The 25,538-nt window shown below is 43.1% G+C and overlaps 1 long non-coding RNA gene across 2 annotated transcripts in view; it reads left to right on the top strand.

Moving 5' to 3' along the window:
• LOC128911577 (uncharacterized) overlaps positions 1-25,538 on the top strand; it is a 53,622-nt gene that overhangs the window by 18,722 nt on the left and 9,362 nt on the right. For both annotated transcript variants that reach the window (XR_008467119.1, XR_008467118.1), the window contains exons 2-7: positions 9,711-9,851; positions 12,850-13,040; positions 15,864-15,950; positions 16,941-17,186; positions 18,291-18,558; positions 21,561-21,739. This is a non-coding gene — a long non-coding RNA (uncharacterized LOC128911577). The remainder of the gene's footprint in view (positions 1-9,710; positions 9,852-12,849; positions 13,041-15,863; positions 15,951-16,940; positions 17,187-18,290; positions 18,559-21,560; positions 21,740-25,538) is intronic.

The following is a 25,538-nucleotide window of genomic DNA, read 5'->3' on the forward strand; positions in this document are numbered from 1 at the left end:
ATTTAATTTAGACATTGGAATCTGACGTCTTCTGACACTTCTCATGGCAGACAGGAGGAGAGGTGGATGGGGGAGAAAGTGCTGTACGATGCAGCAGGGCAAAAAAGATTTGTCGCCGTTCTTTCGTATTGTTACACTGGCAAATAAAAAATAATTGCTTTCTAGCACAGGCATAGAGTCCCTTGGATGTGACTGGGAGGCAGGTTACGCCGAGTCCTGTGCATGTCCTTTCTGGCAAAGGAGATCAGGCCTGGAAATGCATCTATGGAGCTTGCAGAACTCTGTCTTCATGAAAGGCACAGACAGAGCGATCTGAGTTACAAGAGGCCCTGGTGGCCTCCCTTCTCTCTTATAGAGCAAGTACGGGATCCTGGCGAAAGTCTGTGGTCTGAGCAGGTGCGTGGCCATGTGCCTTAAATCCTGTTATTAATCAGTGCTAGTTTGCAGCCTAAGTGTGGGTCAGGTAGTTCTTCAATAAGGCGGAAATTCTGCATGGTGAAGCCTTTAATTCCTTACCCCAGTGCTACTGATGAGAGCGTGAAAAGGACTTAGAGAGGTATGTTTTTATCCCTTTATCTGTGCCGAGGTAAATGCGCACACCTGTCGCTTACCTGCCTCAGGGACCTCCCTTGTGCATCCTCCTTTTGCCATCGCTGTCCCATTGTCTTGTGGGAGGCAAGGAATTGGAATTAGCGATTAACATTGTTTCACTAACGTGCCTTTAGAAGTGAGATTTTTTAGCTGAAGCCTCACCGGTGATAATGATTTCCAGCAGGGCTGACTGCCCAGCAGGGCCAGCGATAACCTGCCGCCAAAGTAACGAAGCAATGCTTCGATTAGCGCAGCTCACTGTGGTACGTTCAGTTGGCACTTAGTGTAGGCACAGTCTTGAGTTACTTTTCACACCTATCTTCTTTGGCGTGGAAAGGCAGTAGTGAGCTGCACAGCTTAAGGCATGCAGACATGGTAATATACGTAGTTTTGGTGACAAACAGGGATCTATATCAGTGCCCCTACTCTGAGAAGGTGGTCTATGGTCTACAGCTGCCAGGGCAGCCTGTGATTAGTCAGCCCTAATGCTGAACTCTGCAGATTAATGTGTTGGTCTTCTCCCATTATATCCCTTCTCCGTGAGGCAGTCTATCTCTTGCATCAGTAATGACCAGCTGCAGAGCCTCAGGGTTTTCTCTAGCTGCTTTTAACTGATCTAGCAATTCTTATTTTTTCCATGCTCTGCCCTTTCCTTGATTGGTAAATTCCCCAACGGCTTTAATCAAGCTGTGTTGAGCCTAGCAGCTCTGGCAAGTTTTCTTTTGTTTTAATAAAAGGTGAGTTTGTTCCCCAGGCAGGTTCTGCCAGCTCAATTTCAACTATTGCACATTTGTCTTTAAAAAAGGGGCCTCCCATCTCACAACCATAGGCAATACAATATCCTGGGTGAACTCCTGCAACCTGCCCTTTCCCCTTTAGAGGAAAAAGGGACTTTTCCCTTCCACTTCACTGAGGTCAGTGTTTTGCCCAGTGCATTCTTCATTCACAGCTTCAGGCTAAGGGACCCAAAGGATTTAGTTATGCGGCTGATGTTCAGCCCAGCCTCAGACCTCAGATGGCCACCTGGGCTCTCCAGAAATGTCCTTAATTAATATTCTGACAATAATAAAGTTTGAAGCTGCAAAGGCAAAGTTAAGCATCTCTGAGACCTCACTGCCTGTCTCAGGTCTCAGCCTCTCTCTTTTTCAGTCATTTGATCAGATCTGGGAGAAATGTTTCAATTAAACAGACTCTTTGGAAAATTGCACCTAAAACAGGATAGCAATACTGCTTACGCTCTTCGTTAAATGTAGGTGAGTGGATTTGGTTAGGAGAATTTTATTATTATTTCGAGCCCTTGAGATTTTACCTTTGCGGCAGCTTTTAATATTTACAAGCAGACACGCTGGTTATGGAACTGGAGGGCAAGTGAGGGGAATCCCAGATAACTCATGCAGGTAGAGAAGCCAAAATAATATAGACTATCTCAATTCCTGAGTATCCCTGCAATTTGTCCTTATGTTCCATCTAGGATAGGTTGTTCCTTCTGCCAAGGTTGTCTTAAAAACCATTGTCAGATTTATTTTATTTTTTTTAAAGCTTCCAGCTAACAGTAAAGACAGAAAATTCAAAGGTAAGGCTAATTTATCAGGAATACTTCCAAAATGTAGACACTAGAAGTGCACAAATTGCTATTAAAAGCATCTCTGTAATGCATCTAGCTCTGTATAAATAGAAGTGCAGTGAAAAGTCAAGATGAGAGGAACTTAAGGCTGTTTCAGGCAGGAGAAATCAAAATTGAAATATTGGACCAACTGGAGTGAGAAATCATCAAAATGTATAAAATGCAGCAATTTATTTAGTTCTATGGAATATAAACCAAAATATGTCATTCTTTAAACACTGATTACAGAAAGCAGGTCGTTGCTAATTAACAAAAGTAGGAGGGTTTAGATACCGTCCTCCTCTCATTCAGTAGGTCATTGATTAGAAATAGTCACCACAAGGTGGAAATCCACATTTAGCTTCTCCCAATGGAGATAGAAACCACCCGCCCAGCTCCCAGGAGAAGCAGCTGCTGGATGCCACGTGCTGAGCCTGTCCCACTTGTGTAAAACACTTCAGCGCTCCAAGGAAGAGTGGAGAAGGAAGGGAGGAGGTGTGAACCTCAGGTTAGGGTTTTCAGCTGGGATGTGGAACGGCCCTGCAGGTCTTGCTCTAATTAACGTATGCATCGAGAGTGTCAGAGGACAAACTACCTTATGTCCCAGGAGGGATGTATGAACCCCTAAAGCAAGGCCATGCCAGGATGGGCTGGATCAGATCCCATACTCATTTCTCTGATGCATTGCCGCAGTTCCAGGTATACAATTCAAGCAAGAGACCCCAAATTTCTTGTTACTCGCCATTCTCTAAAGTCTTGCTAGGTGGGAAGGCAGGAAAATGAGGGAACCGCTGCAATGGTCCATCTTGGCTGAAAAGACAACACGCAAATCCTGGCAGGGCAGGCGATGGCGTACTGCTTTCTGCTGGACCTCAGTAAAAATTAGTTGAGTGGGTCTGCATTAAATTGTTGGGTAAAAGGTAACAAAACCATCTACTATTTCTTCTGAGAGTTCTGTCTCGATATTTTTTTTCTCAGATGGAACCATTACGAAATTTGACCTGAATTCAGAAATAGTTTCTGGACAACGGAAAATACGTTTTTTAGTGACTTTATTATTGACTGAAAAAAATACCTTTACCCAGCACCACAGCAATATAAATAGCTATTATCTCCATTACAAACAGGCTTATTTTATCTATCAGCGATGTACTTTAAATCTCATATTTCCGTTACAAACAGGTTTGTTTTACTGGCAACTTACTTTAAATCTTTCTGCCAACCCTGATTTTTTTTATGGCCAGACATAGACCAAAGAAAAGTAGGTGTCATATACTCTGCATTCACGTATAAAAAATACTGGTCTTGGCAAGATTTCCTTCCCCGTTCGGACGTTGTCAGTGCAAAACAGAATCTGAGTGAGGTACTGGGGCAATTCCTGAGGCTTCCCAGTCACGGAGGTGGGAGAACTGGTTAAGTTTGGGAGTCCTGCAAATAGCAAGTGAGACACGGAGGAGCTCATGGCTCAGCCACCATGCGGGGCTCCGACGACTCTGATGCTCCCTCTGCATGGACCACCAATTATACAAATGTCATTAGACACAGGACGCGGTGTGTCTGCATAAATAAACCTCCCGGGCCCAGATCAGGAAATTATTGCACTTGCTTTCCGAACAGAACAAAGATTAGTGTGGTGATGAAGCTGTGCACTTAGCATTGAAGACATGAATGTATGAAGTCAATTATAAACGGAAAGCTCTGTGGTGCGCAAATAATTGGTACAACTACAGTGGCTCATCTGTGTGGAATATATCCTCAGAGTATTGCTACAGCGGTCCTACACAACCCGAGAAAAGTAACTAATTAGGAAAAATAAACACACCTTACAAAGTAAGTGTGAATGGAACAAAGATGGGGAGTTAGGGGTTAGCAGTGAGGTACATATTAATTAATATTTTGAAAGCCCTAACTATGAATTTCCTTACTTTGAGATATTTGAGGTTCTTTTAAGTACAGCCAGAACTCAGAATCCTCTAAGTTGTTAATGGCTGTGGTGATCATTAGTGCTGGGCGCCCAGTGAGCGTTAGAAACAAATAAAGACATAGTTTATGTTCAGAAATATTTACAATCTGAATTGAAACAGGGCACAGTGAGCAGAAATGATGAGCAAACAAAATACAAGAGAGAGGCTGTTAAGTCGGAGTTTTGGTAGTGCTCCAACACTTCAATGAGACTATTTCAAGTGGGCAGGTTGCGGTGGTATTGCTGCATCACCCCGCTCCATCCCTTCTCCACAGTGCAGCTTGGCCAGAGGTGGTTGGTACCTTAGTACCCAAGGTTTCTCCTGCCAAAATTTCGAGGGTATGAAATTCAGGAAAAGTCACATAAACCATAATAACAGCATGCCCTCAAATCTTTGAATTAGCTAATCTAATTCAGTCCCTTAGGCCATGGTCATTTTAGGGTATAAACAGCCTGTCAGACAACAAGTTGCTTCAAAAGTTCTCGTGGGCTTGATTCACATCAGTACCTCTCCTGGCAGCTCGGGGAGTCCAACGCTCTCCATCCTCTTGTATGTCTCTTGAGTGCCTGATAACCCTCTCATCTCATCGGCCACCGAGGTAAGAGGGCTGCAGATAGACAGGTTCTTGAGGGTGCTCCATCTGAAGCTTCCCAGCGGGAATGCCCGGCAGACAGCACCAGAGCCGTCCGTGAGAGTGCTCCGTGCCCCTCTGCAGAGCTACCTCCTGGCTGAAGGGAAGGAGGATATCACCTCTGGAGAACTGAGGGCCCCCCTGGTGTATCATTCATGGCATTCCACATTTGGGACGGAGGATTTCACTACCTTGATGAGATTTCGGGGAAGTCTTGGTGCTAAGCAGAGCAATGTTTAAGTGTAAGTACCACATTCCGTGCCTGATCTCTTATGCATGTCATTAATGGGCTAAGTTTAAAACTGTTTAAAACCCAAAAAGGCTTGTGTTAGCTCTTCCTTCAAGCAGCAGAGGAACACAAGACAAATTTAAACAGTATTCAGTACCAAGTATTAATTTAAATAGAATTCTGTGCCTAAATGCTAGGCAGCCTTTCCACAGCCATTTAGGATTGAAGTGGGGCTGTCATAATACAGACAAGAGGTTAAGCCAATATTAAAAAAGATTCAAATGGCATTTCAAAGGAACTCTAGGTGCACACGTAGTTGTTTGCACAGTGGACAGTCCATCTGGCAAGTCATTAGAAGGCTGGAGAAAAAGGAAAACGGGCACTGAATAACAAGATGGTATAGAATTTTTTTAGACATGGTGAACTATTGGTCCGTTATCTGACTGGGTTTTCCTCTCTCCCTCCTCCCTGTTTTGAGGGTTTATAATTTTCTCCATAGTTGTAGTCTTGAGGGGATTTTGTGGAGTTGCTGGCATGTCTTGTTGTTTTAGATTTCATTCATTAACTCTCCTTCCTTCATTTAGTGGTGCGAGGGGGAGACTGTTCTATTCCAGGCCAGAAGGAGGTGTTGGAGCTTGAATGGCTGCAGTGACATTTCCCGTGTAACATCTTGGCCACCTTCTCTTTGGTGGAGGCTGGTGACTGTGGAGGAGCCCCTGGGGTCGTTCCTACCACAGCTGATTGATTACTTCTCTTCAGGAGCAGAACCCGGGCAGGCAGTGGGGCTCTGGCAAGCTCTCCTGGCTCGCAGGTAGCACAGCAGGATTTGGACCACTTTTAGTCTTCCTCTGATGCTTCTGCTAAATATGCACCTTTCCCTGAGCTGCAGAGGTAAGAAGAGGTTACAAACAGAAGTCTTAATTCCCTGCACAGTGTGGAAGTAACACTCAGCATCTAGTTGCCAAGGAAAAAAGTTCCTCCTAAAGAATAATGAACAATGGAGAAGCCAAAAATACTATTAGAAACTATTTGGCAATATACCATGTTTTTACTTTGTCTCAAGCCTTCATCTTATGATTGCCTTGATAAAGGTGTAGAGCCCAGGATAAAATGATGGAATGGGCAGGGAATATAGATCATTTGTTTCCTGTTCTATGTCACTGCTTTGCAGAGAGGACGTTCCTGCCAGGGGACATGTGCATCATTTTTCAAGTTCTGTGTCAATCTTCTAAAGAAGATATCTGTTGGTCATGCTCAAATTTATCTAGGGAGTATATCTATCTCAGCAGAGAGAAAAATAATTCATTTTTTAGATGTGCCAGTCAGAGCAAACATCTGTCCTTAGAGTGAGGAAAAATGATAGGATCCAGATCCACATCCTCCGTGACAAGTTATCCCCAAGGAAGGGATGAGGCTCACCGTTAACATCATCTGCAGGAGAAATAGTGGTATGCAGCAGTAGCAAGAATCACTTTCCTCAACCAAAGAATATTTATTCCTAAAATTTCTGATTTACACTGTGCCTCATTGCTGGGAAAGTTTTACACTATTCCCAGAAAACCTTCAACCCTTTTTTGTCTGCATTGCTGTTCGGATTTAAGGAAATGGAGTACTTTTTGTGAGAGAAAGGTCTCACGCGCAGCATGAGACTACAGACTGCAAGGAGATACCTTCTGTCTTTGAGTCCCAGCCATAGGCTTTGGGCTTCCCAATCTTATCAAGGTGTTTAGGACAATGGAGTGTCTTTAAAAAATAAATCAGACCTTGAAGTAAGAGAGCAAAGCTTCTCATGTCAAGTGGCAGAACACGAGAGGAAAGGAATAGTGGCTGTAGACTTTGGTGAAGACACAGGAAGGAGAAAGATAAAATGAATGATAATCAGGTTGTCATGTTTACAGTTTTATGACCGGTACAAGCTTAATAGAGTTTAATAGAGTGGAAAAGCCATACCTTTGAAGCTGCTATTGGAATGGATATTTCCTTATGGGGTTAATTGAGGAAGGCCCAGAATTCTGTAAAATCTCCATAGTGCCATTTCCATGGGTAAAATAAATATTCATTGTTATGCTGACAGAATAAAACAACTAAAGTGGTGGCTGTACTCACATACTATCTGCTCTGTATTATCTTACCCAACTTTAGTATGTTTTCTTTATCTTCCCTGTGCGCTGGTGCTGTCAAACCATCCCTCTCCCACTTTCCTTGTCCTTTTTGTAACTGTAGTCACTATTTTCTTTTCCTTCCCCTTTCTCTACCTTCAGCGCTGCATTCTGCTCCCCCTTGCCTTTTGCCATAGACTACACAGGGTGCTATGTCTTGGAGCCCTACTTCCAAGAGACTAGAGAGACAAGCAGCCAGGCATCCCTTTCACCAAAGCCATTGGAATGTCGTATTTATAATTGTTGGCTTTGAAAGTTTACAGCAATTTGAGCCAGAGCTATTGATGCAAAACCTTTACTACAGGAGGAAGCTTTAAAGCTGAGAAAATATGGGAACAAGTATGGCCATAATTTTTCTGGGAGGAAGGGGGACATTTGTGTTGCTTTTCTCAGCTGAATTTCAGTTTTGACTTGTTTTCTCCTTATTGGGTCTATTCCGCTAATGCTTCCCTAGGATATACCCATAAAACTACAGTTCTTAAGGCTCATTAGCTATGTAGTCATATTTAGATTTTTTGAAAGCAGATAACATATCCTTAGTGGCTCTTAAGTACACTACAATAACGATAAGTGAGACACTGAGAGCTCTTTCCTTTCTTGGGTAAAATACTTCTGCAGGACAGTGCCACAGCCCTGGCTATATTCCATCAGTCTCATCTTCCCTGGCTCACTGTCATGGCTTGCTAGTCCAGAACAAAGCTCTCAGACATGTTGCAAGAAATAAAAAATCTTAGAGAGAAAGAGAGTTAATGACCACAGTCAGAACTATTAACATCAACCAAAGCCGAGTTAAAGGAACATGTGGCAGATCTACGCACCGGGCTCCCTTTGTGACTCTTTGATCCTGTGCAGCTGTAGAACAATTCAGCATAGCAACACCTCCTGTAAAACAGCTCAGTGGCTGTGCTAATTGCTAAGCTGAGGAAAAACAGCGTTAAATAACACGAGGGTGACCACACTGTTTCCGCCTTCAATCACTCAACAACGGATCAAACACTCCGCTGATGAAATGCAGTGAGAAGGAACAGGAGACCTGGCACTCGTGCTGTACTTAGAGCCTGAGCCTCATCCAATACGTTCGGGGGAAGAAGTGGAGGATAACTTTAAGGCATTTTGGGTGTTTGGAGACCATCTTTTCTGCTCTTCCATCAGTGCAGAAAAGGTACATATTCCTGATGAATGGGTCTGGGGGCTGGAATGAAGCAAGTGTCTGAAGAACCCTAAATGTGCATTAGCCAGCCCCAGGTTTCTGACGAAGGAGAGTCAGTGAGGAGCCATGAAACCAGCTCGTCACAGATGGGACAACACTTCTGGCCAGAGGATGTTTTCTGGGTAACGTTTTTGGCCCTGCTGTAAGAAGTCTCCAGGCAAACAAAGAGACCTGAGCAGATTTTAGCCTGTCTGAGAAATGAACTGAACTATGTTGAAAAATGGAGTGGATCACCTATCGTGGATGTGGATACTTATTATTCAAAATACAGGGTATTTTTTCATTATGAAATTAAGGCAGATTTGAACTACAGGAGCAGGATATTAACTTACATGCCTTTTTTTCCCCTTGCAGTGGGTGTTATACTATTTGCTATTTGCGGATCTGAAGCAGGCAGCCTTTTATCAACTACAGTCATTGCAGGTGTTTTCACTGTAAAGATCCGGGGAATGGAACAAGATGGAGATTAATTTGCAGGTCTTACCTAAAATAGCCCAGTCCATGTATTTTAAGCATTCTTTCCAGTGTGAGACAGTGATAAATTAGAAATCCCTGCCCCGGTAAGGCTTGTTAGTAAATCCGATACACAGTTAGCTGACAACTCTGATGCACTGAGTTTCAAACCTGCTCTTTGGAAACCCTGCCTTCTGCCCGCCTCCCACCCCATTGTTAGAAAGTATATCCATCAAATTTTACACGGGATAGCTCAGATTGCTATCTGGATGATAGCAGCAGCATTTTCTGCATTAGCAACTCTCTGCAGATAACGTCTTGAGGATTGAGAGCGGGAGATTAAGTCTGAATAAATACCCCATGGTATTCATATTTAATCATTGTACTTAGAGACTGGCTAATCAGTCAAAGCAACAACTGTTACTGACATACAGGTTTCATAAAAATATATACTAAACTGAAGCAATAAGCCTTGTCCCTTTAAATTCACCTTGAGCCTATAAGCGGCTCCCAGACAGAACAAACCGTGACCTTAGAAATAGAAACGGATGGCTGTAATGAAAAGCCATCTTACCCAGGAATGACAAACAGTAACTTTGGGCATATCTACATGGCTGGAGGAAGGGAAAAGGAGAAATTTGCCTTTGAGTAGCTTGGTCTGGCAAATAGCGTACATTTGTAACCCTATTAGCTTCTGAGTTTGGGACAGATCAAAGCTGTCAAACCCATGTACCCATATTTAAGATCACCACCTTAGAATCTTTTTTTCTCTGGAGTATTTTCCTCCTCTTGGGAAGAAGGGGGGAAACAGCAGGGGGAGAGGGGGGTGGGTTTGGAGAGACTAAAATGTGTCTGTTTCTCTGGGCGCAGATCTACAATACTTGGCAAAAGGCTGGGAAGTGACATCTGGGCCAAGAAGGAAGGAGACGGTGAAAAAGCGCTGTGAGAGGGACAGAGATGGGAATTTGAAAATTCCCAGAAGAGACAGAGCAGATCTATTGCTGATGTGCTGTAAGTAGAGTGCACCATAACCAGTTCGGCTGAGGTGAGCTGGCATGTGCTTTCACAATGACATTTGGCTCCTCCATCACACGAAATGTTCTCTGGTTGCTGCCCCATCATTTAAGAGCATGGCATTCTGCTCAGGACAGAGCAAGCTGTTCTGTACCTTTGAAGACAGTGAGTACGTGTAGGTATGTCTTGAATGTTTTCACTGTAGCATATAATAGAAAGCCTCTCCACTGTAAGCATTAGCAATGCAATTTCATAACTATCTGTTCAGACAGTGCACAGGAGCTTGAAAAACAACTTGAGACACTTTATTCCCTCCGGGAAATGCCATCCGAGAATATGTTAATCTGACAAATATGCGAAAGGCTGTCCCCTATTGGTGAACCATGAAGAATACCACCTTCTCTTTTTTTGTGTGTGTGTGAGCTGTGCTCCTCCCTGCCGAGAGTGGAGCAATCCTTACGCTGTCATCAAACCAGACAGCTGAAAAGTACAGAGACATTGTGCTGCCTCTTTTGCCTGGCTATGTGGATTTGATATTTTCTGTACCACCTTTGACAACGCACTTGAAATTAATCAGAGGAGAAATGTCTTATTTGATTATATTTAACCATGAACATTGATCAGTTGCATGCAATTTTAACTTCAGAGCCGTGTGTCCAAAGTCCTTTCTAAAAAGGGCAAAACGTTACCCAGAGATACGTGGGAGCTTGTATTATCTGAGTCTCTGGAAAGACACACTCAGGGGAAACGACTGTACGTCTGGGAAATTGAGAAACATTTACTGTGAGACTCTCTGTGAGAGATGGACAGTATCAAAAGAAAGATCCCCAAAACATCAGTCGCCTGCTCATTCTGTGTTTTCATTGCAGTCGTCTTAGCTCGTCTTACTTTAAGATTCTTGCATTAATTTCTGTCAGGCTGGAGACTCAGTCAAGTCTCTGAGGAGACCATAACAAGACCCACTGTTCCTCAGCATTTCAAGTGGCACTGGAAGCATCTGACTTCCCTGTCTGTACTCTGAAAAAAACCCACGGAAACTACACAGTCCTCTAGTCCTTCCTCTAGTCCTTTTTCAGGCTTCCTCTCTGCCACAGAAAGCTGGCACCTGGCTGGCGTGCAGCAATACTTGAACCAGCACAGATGCGTAAAATGATTGCGTTCATGAGTACTTTGTAGGACGGCAGTGGAAACCTTTCCACCGTTATTGCTTGTGCCTTAGATAGCTAGAGATCATCACTTGTCAGTCCTGACCCTTCTCCCACTATGTCTTGGGTTAGGGTGGATCTCCCAAATTTGGTAGGGTAGATCTCCTACGATGCTCAGATAGACCAGCACTTTTCACTGATGAAAATAATTGAACTTAGGGTGAAAAAAGGCAAAGAAGGGATGCTTACTGAAGCGTATAGAGGGCTGAAGGTCAAAATATGTCTGCTCTAGTTTCTAGTCTAGAGCCTGTGATAACTTATCATTCCTCAGCTGCGCGGGACCTGTGAACACAAACAGCACACAAATAGCGTGCTCAGGCAAGCTCCTCTCTTCCTGACGGAGAGTTAGGATTGCCATATTTCCCCCACCTTTCTCAAAGACAAGAGGCTTCAGTGTAGGGAGGCAAATTTGCGTGTCCTGACAGGTTTTTCTTGACTGTCTCTCAGATTCATCATTCCTTCATAAAGGGCAATAGCTTTTCCTACCTCTCACCCCCTAACCTTCCTGCTCTCCAGACACCCTAGGGGTCTTGGACGGCATTTCCCAGAGGGAGAGAATTGTCTCAAGCAGTTTTTCAATAGCTGTTTTTTGGAACTTGAGGAGGAATTAATATTTCACAAAAGAGACTGGGTGGGTGGAGGGGGGAGCCTAAATACAAAATCCACTTGTTGACTGGGATTCTGGGGTGGGAGCAAAGGAAGAAAGCTTTGCAGGGAGTGTTTTCAAGCTCTTAAGAACGTGTTTTTCCAAGTGCTGTTCTTAAGCATAAAACTGTTAATAATAAGAGCGCAGTAGGGTAACATAAATGACACAAAAGGCACTCTTTCATTGCAAAGCTGAACGGTTTGTGGTTTAGTAGGTTTTTATGATAAAAGAGAAAAAGGAATAAAAGTTTTTCCTTCTCAAAAGCTACCATGCCTAGTAACATCTTTTGCTAATAAAAAGAACCCAGCCTCCACCCTCTCCTGACATATGTTCTTACCCAATTAAAGTCCTCCTGCAGGTCTGTAGGCCTATTGACAACTAGTTCCATGTCACTAAACTTGGTTTGCTGCCCCGATACAGAAATAACAATGCAGTGCTTCTTAAATGGCCTGAGTGCTAATAAGTGGCAGAAGAGATGGAGTTTTGCAGGCTGCCAGCCTCCTACCTGCAATCTTCATCCAATCGCTTACCTTTCTCTTTGTTTTCCCTGCCATCTTGTTCTTTGTCAGCAGCAGGGCTTACATACCAACAGGAAGAGATTCAGGTTCCTTTTGTATTGTAGGAAGTCAATTGTTGTTGTTGTTGTTGTCATTGCTGGTGGTGGTGGTATTTGCCTTTTTTTTTTCTTTTTTTTCCTTTGGCCAATTTGCCCTAGGCAGGCCGGAGGTGAGCAGCTCTGAAGTGTGCAAATTTGCCGCGAAGGTACACAGAGAGAGGCTGGTTGCTACCTGTGCGCGCATGGAGAGGGGAAAGAAACTGCGGGAAAGAGAAAGCAGCCTCCCTTCACGTGAAATCAGTCTGTAAAATCTTGGTGGGAAGGAGGCAATCCTTTTCTGTGCACAATACGGGGAGCCCAATCCTAGCCCAAAGAAGGAAACCCTCTTAAAGTAGACTTGTAGATAAGCTGTGCAAGCAGCATTAATGCCAACCATCATTTCAGCTGCAGCCCACCAGCTGGTGCGGGCCCTTTGTAAATCTGTGTGTGCTGTTGAAGTGAGGCAATGTCCCCCATTAGCAGTTCAGTCACCCGCTCACACAACTGTGTGGCATCCAAATAAAACCAACTTCACTCCCTTTTCAACAGGAGCATTAGGAGTAGGGGTTCAAAACATTGAACTGAGCTTCCCCGGTCGTGTCTTCTTCAAGTGTTCACTTGGTGGCGAAATCTAAGGATGAAACCACACGGCTCCAAAGAGGATACACATGATTGTAACACCTACAAGAGGGCTTTGTAGTCATTTCCCATCTCTTTCACAGACTGTATGAAAGGCTTGGGTGAGTATCTGGCATGGTTTCTGTGAGTCACTGCAGTGTGTAACTCCCACGGAAATTAAGGCAAAGGCCTTAAATAACTTTCTGAGGAGCCGTGCCATGTTTTATTATTGATGTATAAAAGTGAAATGATAACACGTCAGGGTTTTTTTTTCCCCTGTTTATGTATCTTGCCTGCTTATCGTCCTCGCTGAATGAGCTTTTTCCAGCCACATTCAGAGCTTGGCACAAGGAGGCCCCACCTTTTGGCACCACAGTAGTTTTAGACATGGCTCTACTATACAGACAGGAGGGTCTGAGCAGTCCGTAGTCCTTGGGCACCAGGATCTAGCACAGTGCTCGCAGCAGAACACGTTCCCTCTCTGCCCAGCCAGTGGATCCAGTCCTGGACACACATTTGCTACGATAGCCTTGGGTGGATCACCAACGGTTCTGTAGAAACGCATGCACGAAAGAGTGAGCCGTACCTTGCTGCGTGGCTCTAGGCCAACTCCCCCTAGAGCACGAGAGAAGATACCTAATACACTGTTAGTCTTGGTCTTTGTTTTGTTCCTCAGACTAAAAGCAAAACTTTCTGTCCTCTGTTGGAGGTTGGATTTGTTGTCATTAGTTCATTCACTAGTGCATATACAGCTGGTTTTAGCCTCAATTTAAAATGCCGTGAGTTTAAATACTGAGGTGTAGAGTTCAGCAGGATAAATAAAGACGTACTTGAGCAAACTTACATTTAGTCATTTATTTTTCTACCTGCAGTTTTAGAGAGTTGTGGGTTGTTTTTTTTTAATCTAATCCATTCAGTCAGCGGTCTCAAGAGTAAAAGCTTCTGCCTTAGCTTGGTGTTGATGCTTGGTCGAGTTTTAAAGCTTCATGGTTCTTTGACACTGCACTGAGTCTGAAGCTTTGATGTCTGAGACCGCTGCCTGCACAGAGTAAATCATATTTTAAAGTTTATCAGTAGGAAGAGTATGCCTTTTCTTAGACATATACACATGCATCCACACACAGCATCTTTCCACTTCTTTTAGCTACCTAGAAGTATCCTTAGGATTAAATGATTCTTTCACTTACTATTCCCACCCAGATGTTGCCATCTTTAATTGAAAGCTCGCAGCATTTGTGGGCTAAGGTGATACATACTTGTGCTTAGCGGTGCCAACTGAGGGCCTAAAGAGAAACAAAAATAGTTTTTCTCACTCCACTACTGCAGCCACTGTACCTGGTCCACACTGGGTACGTATCTCCATGTAAAAGCAGTTGCTGAAACTGGTGGCACTGAAGTGAAGGCTGGAGATAGATAGTTTCTGTACATCAGCAGGTACTTACTGCAGTGGCAGTGCTGGCTCACTCCGCTCTTAACGGTGTCATGAAGTAAGTTTCTTCAATGACAACCAGGAGCTGCCACAGAGACTGACGGTGACTTTTGGTGCACGGATACAGAGGAGATCAGCTTCCACGGACCTCCAGGGAGCTTGCTTCACAGGCTGGCGCAATCGCTGTGTAGCTCCTTTGGCTGCAGCCTCGCTGCTCCCCTTTCGGTTGGGTCTGGGGAAATGGATGAGCCACCTCTCTGGAGCATAGTGTGCGACCACTTGCGAAAGTCCAAATCTGCCTTTCACAGGCTAATGGAGCACATCGGGGCATGGGATTAGTGGGATTAGTGGGATCAGTGTCTGAATTGTAGCCGCTCAAAGCTTTCTCCAGTGTACAGACAACTGCTGGCAGGAAAGAGCCGTGGCTCCCCCTGTGAAGAGCAAGACACTGACTGAGCAGCCACTCTTCTGTTACAATCAGTTTCTCTTTTCTCAAATGTGCTTTATGTAAGAAGCAGATAGTACAGTTTGCACGTGTGCCTTTGTACCAGGGCTAAACCTTCTTAAGAAGCTATTCAAACTAGTGTCACTTGTGGTTGCCTGTGTATGTCTCCTGGTTTCCATCCACACAAGCGGGGGCACAAAGAGATTGCGCAGGCTAAAAGTAGTGCTCAATTTCCTCGCACAAAGTTGTAAACCAAAGAGCAGCATCCAACATAATTCAGTGTGCTTGGCACTGAGGGCTAAATAAGTTGTTATTAAGTTTAGTGTCTTTTGAGGAGACACTGGGGAGATGGCGTCACCAGGAAGAGAGACTACGAAGGAAGGCTGGAAGTGGGAGTTTCTGGTGAGTATACGGTTTAGTCACAGCTACCCCGTGCCCGAGAGCCCTTAGAAACGTGAGGCCGTGACTCTGAAGAGCTGAGAGCGCAGAATTGCGTTCCCAGCACAAGTAAAAAAAATCTCTTTGTGTAATAAAAAATTAAATCTAATCCAACATCACCTGCAGTTATGAAGGATAATGCACAAAATCTGCTGTTCCAGGTGTTAATTGCAGTGTGGCATTTCAGGCAAATCTAAGGAATGTAATACCTGTCAGTGGGACTTATGCTCCTAAATCCCATAAACCCTTTTAAAAATCCTCACCGGCTCCCTCAACTATTACAGTTACCACTGCCAATGTCTCCTGAGGTCCTTTGCGCCTACTGGGGAATGTCTGGAAGTTTTCAGGGCAAGAAATAAAGCAGAGGGTTTTTCTTCTCTTATTTTTTGACAAAACCCTTTCTTTATCAGCCATTCTTTAAAGAGCTGGGGTACTCTCGCTTTAGCACCTACCACGGTTGTTACCTAAAGGAAAAAGCCAAGTATTCAGCCTTTTTCTCTCTTTCTTCAGAGTAGCTGCCCAGAACTCAGATGAGGAGTATATTGAAATACATTAGTAGCATAGAAAACCTCCTCCACCTACTCTATCATCTCGGCATTTTTCCTCCAGCTTCTATTTATCTTCTGTGTACAGATTCCCTGAATGAAGAAAATTCTTCAAGAATTCCTGATTCAGGCTGTGGGGCCAGGAGGTAACTGGGGACAAGGAAAGAAAGGGCAGGTAAAACATAATTAATTGTACACTGCTTTCCCTCAGCCATCTGTATAACGCTTTCCTATGGAAGTTTAAATGCCTTGGTATAAAGGTCAAGATATTAGCGCACTGGGCATGATTCAGGCAATCTTTGTTCAATTCCTGCTGTTGATTCTTTGTATGACCTGAGGTAGGTCCCTCATTTCTCTCTCTCTTAGATCTCTATCTGTAAAATAAGGATAAGTGAATTTCTTCTCCTTTCTGTGGTCTATTTGGACTGTCGGCTCTTTAAGCCCTGGTGTTACATGTGGATGCAAACACATCCACAGCCGTGGCTCTCAGACTAAAATGATGGGAATGCAGATACGTAAGCTTCAAAATCTGAAATTAGCTGAAATATCACAGTTTATCTGGCATTTTTGATCATTTATATTCTTCGTATCAGTTACAATCCATGCTTTTAAAACAGTAACCTAGGTATGAGCCCTTCTGCAAAGACAAGGGTGTTCAGGGTGATCTTAAGCCGCCTTCAGACCACTGAAGCCGGTAAGAAACTTCCCTGGTGACAGGGTCGTGTGTAACTGCAGCTTTGAGCTGTACGGACTTTCTTTTGGAATGTCTTGCTGGCCAGCGTTTACAACAAGGCACTGGACTACCGAGATCCCAGGCTGATCTGGCACCGAATTCCCTGTCGTCCTCAAAGGTACTATAAGAAAGCGTAGCAGAAAGTGATATGCTATTTAAATTCACAGCAGTAACAGCAATAAAAGGTTTAACTGTCCCCATGAACCAGCTTCTTAATATCTATGTGGATATTAATATCTTAATATCCCATCAATGCTACTTCACTAACACCCCTGCTGTAACTGAGAGGAGCAATCAGGGAGATAACGGGTTTCAGCAGCAAAGCTGGCCGAAGATGCATTTTCCCCCTGGCCAATTCCCACCTACCTTCTTGCAGTTCATCACCCCTCAGCTGTGTTGATACAAGAGTTTATTATTAACAGCTATTTTCAGGCTGTTCATTTCAGGAATCCAGGTTACGGCTCAGCTCCACAAACAATCGTGGTGGCACAAGTGAGGCGTATCGGACGCGGGGGTCAGGAGGGGACGTGCAGAACGAGCAGCCGGGGAGCGGGGACTTCTGAGGCTGGGCTTGCTGCTGAACCAGGACACGGTGCGATGACCCAGGTCTCACTGCGTGCAGCTTGATGTCATCCTGTTAGCCGCATGTGAACGAGCGTACGTGCTTTCCGAAGTTGGGTGCGTAATGAATTCCTAAGGCTATTCATGGTGTAGCGCTTCTTGGGAGCGTATCTGGGCTAATTCAAATGTTCATCTCACAGTATCTAGGAGTTGGAGGCACTGCTAGGCAACATCAGACATCTGGACACATGTGGCACGTTGTGACAAAGAACTGGGGACATTGAACGCAGATCCTGAGAAATCATAAATGGGGGAATCAAATAGAAAGGGAACAGATCATTATATAAACTGACTTTTCTAGATTTTTTTTCCCCACTTATTCTTTTTAGAGGGTGAATAGGGATGATGGCTCAGTGTCCAGTTTTTAACCTGTGATTTTAACAGTGATCTTACTAAAACATCGTTGAACCTCATTATGCCCAAGTTACCAAAATTGACTTCAATTTGCATGCTTGTGCAGAAGCGTGTAGGATCACAACATTTATGGTCTCCAGATGGTAGCTGTTTTGATACATGAAGGTCACATCTTTTTTAGATCTGTTTGTTCCGTATCCATAGGCAAATTAGTTGAGATTTGGGGCTGCTTTGAATCAGAATGAATGGCTGAATGATGGAACCTCAGTTTCCGTGCAAGACAAGAGGGTAATGACCGAGAGCTACTAAGGATACACCTATTGATCAACAGATTGGCCAATGTCAGCAAGCACTTTTTTAATCAGAAAAAAAGCCACACCTGGGGATACATGCTATGAAAATTACTGGTGAGGGAAGGAAGTGATTTCACAAGGAGAATATTGCTAAATTTAATCTTCCCAACAGAAATTGTGGAGATAAGCCCATTAACAACCTTCTGTTTCTGCTTCTCTTTACATTATTTTTCTCTTTATTAGTTGCAAAGTTTAAGAAAGCATTTAATATCTAACAAATTATATAGAGTTTTATGCCTATTTTTCTACTTACTTGCATTGGCAAGGGTAGAAAGAATTTTTTTGTCAGTTATCATATCATTAATCTTGGGCTTCTAGGCTTGATTTGACTTTTGTGAATAGAGTCACTTCCAGAATCTGTTTGAAAATTATTATCTCCATGCTTTTCTTGTGCAGAAAAATCGGTCAGCTTTCTGACAAATGGTGTTCATAACAACCTGTTGCATTCTTGCAGGTGGAACACGCAGCCTTAAAATGACAGAATCAAAGCCCACAAGAAAGTACAGGCTGAAGAGAGCTGAACAAGGCTGGATTCTCAGAAGTGACTAATGATAAGAGGGGCCTAGAAGAAGATCTGGCTTTCAGCTAGCTTTGAATGCCTAACCTCTGAAGATTAGAAGCATTTAAGGTGTCTCAAACCTGAGCCAAAATCATCTTCACTCTGGAGTTTGCTCATTGATTCTTCTCCTCTCTTTGGGCTGATGACTTCATTTGTCCCACAGGTCCTTTATCAATGCATTTCCATATCATGCCTGTACTCCTTTCATCTCGCCTCATTTCCTGAGAGAGCTAAACTACTTGGAATTCTTTTCTTTTTCCAAATTGAGAGTTCAAAGGATGGATTTTTAATTAACTATTCCTGCTGAGTGGTTTCATTAAACGAACAGAAGGGAAATTGTTCTAATAACCTTCTGTGTTGCAGAGGAGAGGGATAGTGAATTCGAGATCCTATGAATAAAGGGGCGGCCTCCCACAATATCAAGAACTTCTCAGAATTGTAATATGTTGTTCTCCGCAGAACGGTGTGGATGGTTTGGGCATGCTGCTACACCTCTGCTTCGTTGAAATCAAGATGAGCTCTACTACTAAAGACAGTGCCCTTCATTGTTCACAGTGGGGATTGTCCCAGTGGGGTCACAGTGGGGATTGTCCTAGTGTGGTCACAATGGTTCACTAGAACTAGGACAGTTCCTCCACGAAGAAAGATCATAGACATAGTGCCAAAATCTTAGTGCATCTCATTTAGAGAATAGTTGTACAAGGAAATGCAGAATTTGCATGCACTATGACTATTTTTGGGTAATGTACATGTTAATTATAGAGCATCCAGAACTGCTCCTTCCAAAATAATTGGAGAATTGCCACTATCCAGTGATCTGAATTGTCTGAATACACAGTGGGACTTCCTAAAGCTGTGATGGCATCAGCCATGCTCGTGACAGAAGACAAATTATAATTATGGTAGATAGGGTCAGCTTTAGTCTACTGTATTTAGAGGATAAGACTAGTCTAGAAGAGTCTGTGGTGTATAAAGATTAGCAGAAAGGGTAGTACCTACTCACAACCAGTCACTGGGCCAGACTCCAGAATGCCTGCAAACTTCTCTGAGAAATCAAAAAAGGGCTGCTAGTCATGGATTTTCATGAGTTAACCTTTTATCTTGTCCTTTTCAAAATGCTGTCATGTAACTTGAGTTATATGCTACCAGATAATTTTCCTAAAGTGGTTACAGTATGCACCAGTGATAGTTATGCTCTTTGTCTGGACTATCATTTTAGAATATGCTTTAACTGCATCTTTGTAGGATGTAGCCACTCAGGGAATCTTTCAGAGACACAATTCACTGCAGACAATCCATTTCTTATGTGTAGTCATGCAAAAGGAAATACAGCAAATTAAGAATGAAGGCGTCAGTCATCTTTGAATTTATCTGAATTCTTTCTCCCAGGAGAAGGCAGAAAGGCAGTGGTTGTAATCTTGTTGTAGCTTGTACAACGCTAACAACACTAACTAACACTTGTACACATGTTCTCCCTGATTTCAATGAAATTCTATGTGGGGTCCGTGCATTTTGAAGCCCTCGGATGAGGAATTCATTGAGGTTTAGCAGCTACTGGCGTTGCTTTCTGAACCAGCTTCGGCACAGGAACGCAACATGACCACGCCGGGCTTTGGCCACAGCCCTGTTATTTGTCCTCCTCTGAAGGGCATGATATGAATTTCAACTTCTTCTGGCCAGGTAGGGTCTAGTCTCTGGGTTCCCCACGTTTTGCAGAGGTCTTTAAGAAACAGAAATTAGCAGTAGGAGGCAGCACCAGCACAGCACCCTGTGCCAGCCATGTTTTCTATTGAGATCCTGGGCAGAGTTGGAGTGGTTTTCCGTGTATCCCAGAGGTGTGATTGCACTTTAGGTGGGAGACAGGCGCCTTTCTGCTCCACCCAGTGAGTCTCCCAGCATGAAAAAGTGCTTAATGAGCTCTGGAGTCCATCATGGAGGTGATGACTCAATTAAGACGTCTTTGGGATTAGGCAGTGTGGAGACCAAACGCTGTACATCACCTTCTGAGGCTGGCTCCTAACTTCAATTCAATCCCTATTTAGACTGCTTGCATCTTTATGTCCTCATCCATAAAATGGATTTAACAGCATTTGCCTGCCTCTCAAGGCAGCTGAATAAGCACATAAATGTGTTGTGCTTTAGCACGAATGAGATCTGATGACTACTGTAAATGAGTACCCGCTAGATTAAAAAGCTTGGGGACTTTTATTTATTTTGCTGAAAATAACTGAATCACTTCGATCACTTTTGAGGGGGTATGCCAGAGGAAACCTTTATATTTTGTGGAGAAAAGAGTAGGTCCAGAACCCATCAATGGTAGAGCTACGTGCATAAATATGCTTAGAGCAGTCCAATATTTTCACCCTGGGGAACCCTTTTATTTTGTTTTTGTTTTGTTTTGTTTTATTTTATTTCATTTTATTTTATTTTATTTTATTTTATTTTATTTTATTTTATTTTACTTTCTATTTTATTTTATCTTGGTTTATCTTCTCTTGCTTTACCTTATCTTGTTTTATCTTATCTTTTCTTTTCTTTTTTTTTCCACCACAAGAAGACTTGAGTAGGGGCAACTGCACTAGGGAGGGGGCTGATGCCTCAGGTCACCATCTTTGGGCTCTGAACTCCAAAAGTGATGGAAAAATTCCCAGGCCTTTCAGTCCTCCCTTTCTCATAGAAACAAAGAGTCAAATGAGAGAAGAAAAAAACACCATTGTTTCATACAGGAATTATTTAATCCAAATCCACCAATTATTATGAAATGTGCCTATAGGCTTTGATTAGTGTGAAATATGGCCACATCTACTCTTTATCAGGGTACTTGTATCGTGCAGGGGGAGAAACATGAGTTTGAACGGCATACGTAGGAGCAGACGGTACCGCCTTGCCCAAGGATCTATTCCTCTCGTGCCTGCTTTGCCTTTTGCCCTTTACTCATGTGTGTATCCCTTCCTCTGCTTGTGCCCATTGCTAATGGTTGAGGCAATAAAATGTTAATTTGTGTCAGGAGCAGAAAGCGATGACTCTAAGCAAGAGAGGACTATCATGGCATAAAATGACTTGAACTTTAAATTGCTACTTGGGGCTTGAATCCAATGGATTTTATTGCTTATAATTTGAAATTGAACAAAACACTCTCTTCTTTTCTTGGTTTTGCTTTCCCAGGTGTTTGAAGTATGATCATTTGAAGCATCCTCTGCTGTTTATTACAAAACCGGCTGCAGAGCATAAGCATGTAAGACGTACAAGGCAAAATGAATAGAGGTCGTCATTCCTTCTGATTTGTCTCTTCCTTTAGGCTTTCTGAGGTTCCCTTGCAGCGATACCAATCATGTGTGATTATAGTGAGTATGTTTATGTCTGTATGCTTAGTACCGATTTCCAAGCTGAAGACTATGATTTTATTGTGTATTATTTATAAAGTTCCTGCTAGGCCTAATGCTTCCTTCACAAGAAATCACTGTTGACTGTTTGAACCGAACGTGTCTCATTCCACTTAACAACCCGATTTATCAGCATAGTGTCCACAGTCATGCTGAACCATTCCCACTTCACAACAGGGTAAATTTTAACTGTTCCGTTACTTTTTTTTTAGAAAATCGGCCTTCCTTGTTTATAAATACCTTCCTAATACCTTGTACTGAGTGTGCCACCTGACAAGAGGGTCAGGGTTTCTTGCGCGCAGTCGACTGTTATTTCATCACCAGCATTTTCCTCTTGAAACTTTGGACTATTCTGAGCTTTTTTGAGTCAGCAATTGGATCATATTTATTTAGGTCTGGCGGTGCAAATGTATTGATTTGTAGCCTGTTATTGTTTTGTGCCTTGTATTTATGTGGCTCTAATGGACTGAAAGTGTTTCAAAACTGAAGGGGATTAAAATATAGAGCTTTTTCTCTGAGTAAGTGTAGGGAATATCATCAACTTGAAATCTGTTTTAAAATGTGATTTTACAGCACATATACTGTTATTTTAAACCTAGAGATACTTTGCCATCCAGTAATTGAGTACAAAGCCGTGAAAAGAGCAGACAGAAAGCAGCGTATAGAGAGGAAACAATGAAGTTGGCAACACAAACCCTTGTCAACTGTGAGGAATGAGCTTTGAAACAAGCTCTGACTTTGCCTTAGCGTCACTTGCTTGGTCGAACAATCTCAACCCCTAGCCAGGCGTCACCATATGGCCAGTGACTACTTTCCATTACAGGCCTGTCGTGTTCATCATCTCCTTTTACATATGGAGAGAAAGCAGTCCTGTGATCGCTCCGTTGCCTCCGAGAGGTGTTCGTGTTCCTTCTTTAAAAGACGTGTGTGCCTAGACTCGCCCCCACCCTTAGTGCTTTAAGTTTCTAAGCCCAGTTTTAGTGTTTTGAACCCTCATTCAGCCACTGCCAACCCTGAAAACTGGATTGATCCTGCATTTTCAGCAGGTGCTGAGGATGGGTTTTGGACAAACATAGGGCTCAACTCTTGACAGGGCTGAAAATGGCATTATGGAGTTGACTCAAGCCCCACACGTTGCTGCACCTGCTTGGGCTGCCCATGCATCCAAGGCTCATTTTCAGGGCATGGCTACACAAATACAAATGTTGTGTCGTGCACCTCAGCTATCGAGCAAGGAACCTACTGTGTTGTAACAGCACCAGTCACACTTGTTAAGGAGTCCTGGTACCCTTAATGAATGAGGGAAAGGCGCTAACAATCCAATCACCCACTCATTCTTGAGATTGCTTAGTCTTTGTACAACAAATTTGATTACAGGAATTGCCATGTGCTTTAAGTTAACTGGATGTCCTCCTATGCATGGCTGGGCTTTCCTAGTAATCCTGTACAGTGCATGTATCCAAGGCACTGTTCAGTGGCTCCTTGCAAATCCTCACAAAGTAATTGTTGGTCTTTCTACATATTCAGAAATTGTCAGTTTCAGGTGCAATTAAAGTAAAATTGCTTTCAGTAGCTACTTGGCTATGATGACTTTTGCTGGTCATAATTCTCCCTATATATACTTTGTTGTTTCTTCAGATAAAAATTATATTTCTCTTGTGCCCTGGAAGCTCAAGCTCATTTTTGACCCAAAGTATCCTCAGAGAGTTATAAAACTTAGATGATATAACTGCACATTGCCTAGTAATGAACATTGTGAGAATCAGGCTGGGAAGATGAAGACAAGAGATGTGAATTAATGTTTTAATAATCTTCCTCGGATTAGTACAAGTCATACAGGCAGGGGTCCCAGTAACTGCTGGTGAGCGATGCAGCTCCTCCAGTATGGACCAATATTGCTTTATAACTCTCCAAGGAGATGACACTCTAACGTCTGCAAGGACAGGTGGTCACTCAGCTACCAATAAAGTTATGACCTTGTCCCAGCAGTATGGTGCAACTCTGTACTTTCGACAGAATTGCTATTTACAGTGCCACAGCTTTTGCTGAAGATACAGGAAGCCGATTAGTTTATTTTTACTTCTATTTAATCCTAGGCTATGCAAGAGCCAGGGCATTCACTTTTTTTTTATAATGGAAAGCGAGGACCTGTTCAATTTCTGATAGACTAACACTAGACTCGAAGTGGAATACAGCTGTGAATCATGCCACTTGGTTCGGCAGTGGTGTGACACAGAGTACTTGTGGGAGCAATATCTGCTGCCTGCTGGTGTTATCCTTCTCCAGTACAGGAGTCAACTGATATGAGACATTTTGCAGACCTGCACAAGGCCAGCCTTCCCACACATACACATAGTCTCAGTCAAGATCTGCTGTGATTGCTCTATGGTTGAAATAACCAGAATAGTGTCTTGTTCTTGCATTTTAGAATACAAAGAATCTTCAAAGTCCGTGCAAAGACTCCATTCTGACATCTCAAAGTGGCAACCCCAAACACTACAGAACTAAATATTAGAGAAATGGGTTTATCCATTACAGACTGAGAGGCTGTCCTATGTCACTATGCTGCGTGTAGGGCTTTCCTGAATTATTCTTTGAACACAGCTTTTCTCTGGGAAAAACACTTTGTCTGGTTTTAACGATTTTGTTCAATGGCGGAGAACAAAGTACAAATCTTGTCTACTTGTTCCTATGTTTGCTTACACTTTCTGGTAAAAATGCGACACTTTTCTATTCTGAACTGGTCTAGCTTTAACATCCATCCATCCAGCCTCATTGAAGCTTTGTCTATCGGATGGAAAACTTTCTATTTTCTCATTTCTGTTCCTTGTTAGGTACCTACGGTCGGTGTTCAAGACAATACACAGTGGGTTTGTGACGAGATTGCACAGTTAGAGATTTACTATTAGCCATGCTTTTCACAGACTCTTAGAATCATCCCTTTGGCTCTTCTCAGAACCACCTTCAATTTTTCAGCACCAGTTTGGCGAGATTTACTGAAAAGGGACCATACTGACCCGGCTTTCAAAACAGAGAACACAACTTCCATTCCGTGCACGTTACTATCAGTATAGCAACAAACGCTGAAAAGGATTTAATCTCACACATTTTAAGGTCCCGACTGCTGTGAGATGGGTGCAATCTCACAGAAATAACGCTCAGCAAAGCCGGCGTGCCTCAGTTGACTCTATTCCTCCAATTAGGTGCTCTAGAAAATTTGGCTTCAGCACAAAAGGGAGTACAGCTGCAGTGGCTCTAGCAGGTATAGTCTTCTCAGCAAACTTCACTGAGGTCAGTAAACCAGAAAATTGGGAACAGGGGGCTGTTAGTTGAGAAACTATTATCGCTGCAACCTCCTTTGTTTTCCTTAATATAACTCTTGATATGTTCAGAGTTACCTTCCAGTTCGTCAGCCACGGTTAGTCCAGCTTCTGGTTGACGAGTGTTAAAAAAAGTCAGTTAACCAATAAAAACCTCAGCCAAGCTCCAAATGAGCATCTGGCATTGGTTGTTTAGATGTGTCTGTGAGTAATGGCAAGCTACAGGACAGCCAAGCCAGTATTCAGACATTACTTTTTGGCAATGGGATTTGCTGTGTTATTTCTCTTCTGTATTAACAGAAAGGGTCTGGCTTTTGTTTTTTAACCTTGTTGTTCCAATGCCAGAACGGTAGAAATATAACACAAGTTAAAACAATAGCTCTTAAGAGATGTGGTATTTTCTTTCGTCTCCTGTTTAGTAAGCAGCCTTGGTAGTGCCA

This window comes from Rissa tridactyla, chromosome 6 (genome assembly GCF_028500815.1).
Source record: "Rissa tridactyla isolate bRisTri1 chromosome 6, bRisTri1.patW.cur.20221130, whole genome shotgun sequence".
In the NCBI taxonomy this organism is placed as follows: Eukaryota; Metazoa; Chordata; class Aves; order Charadriiformes; family Laridae; genus Rissa; species Rissa tridactyla.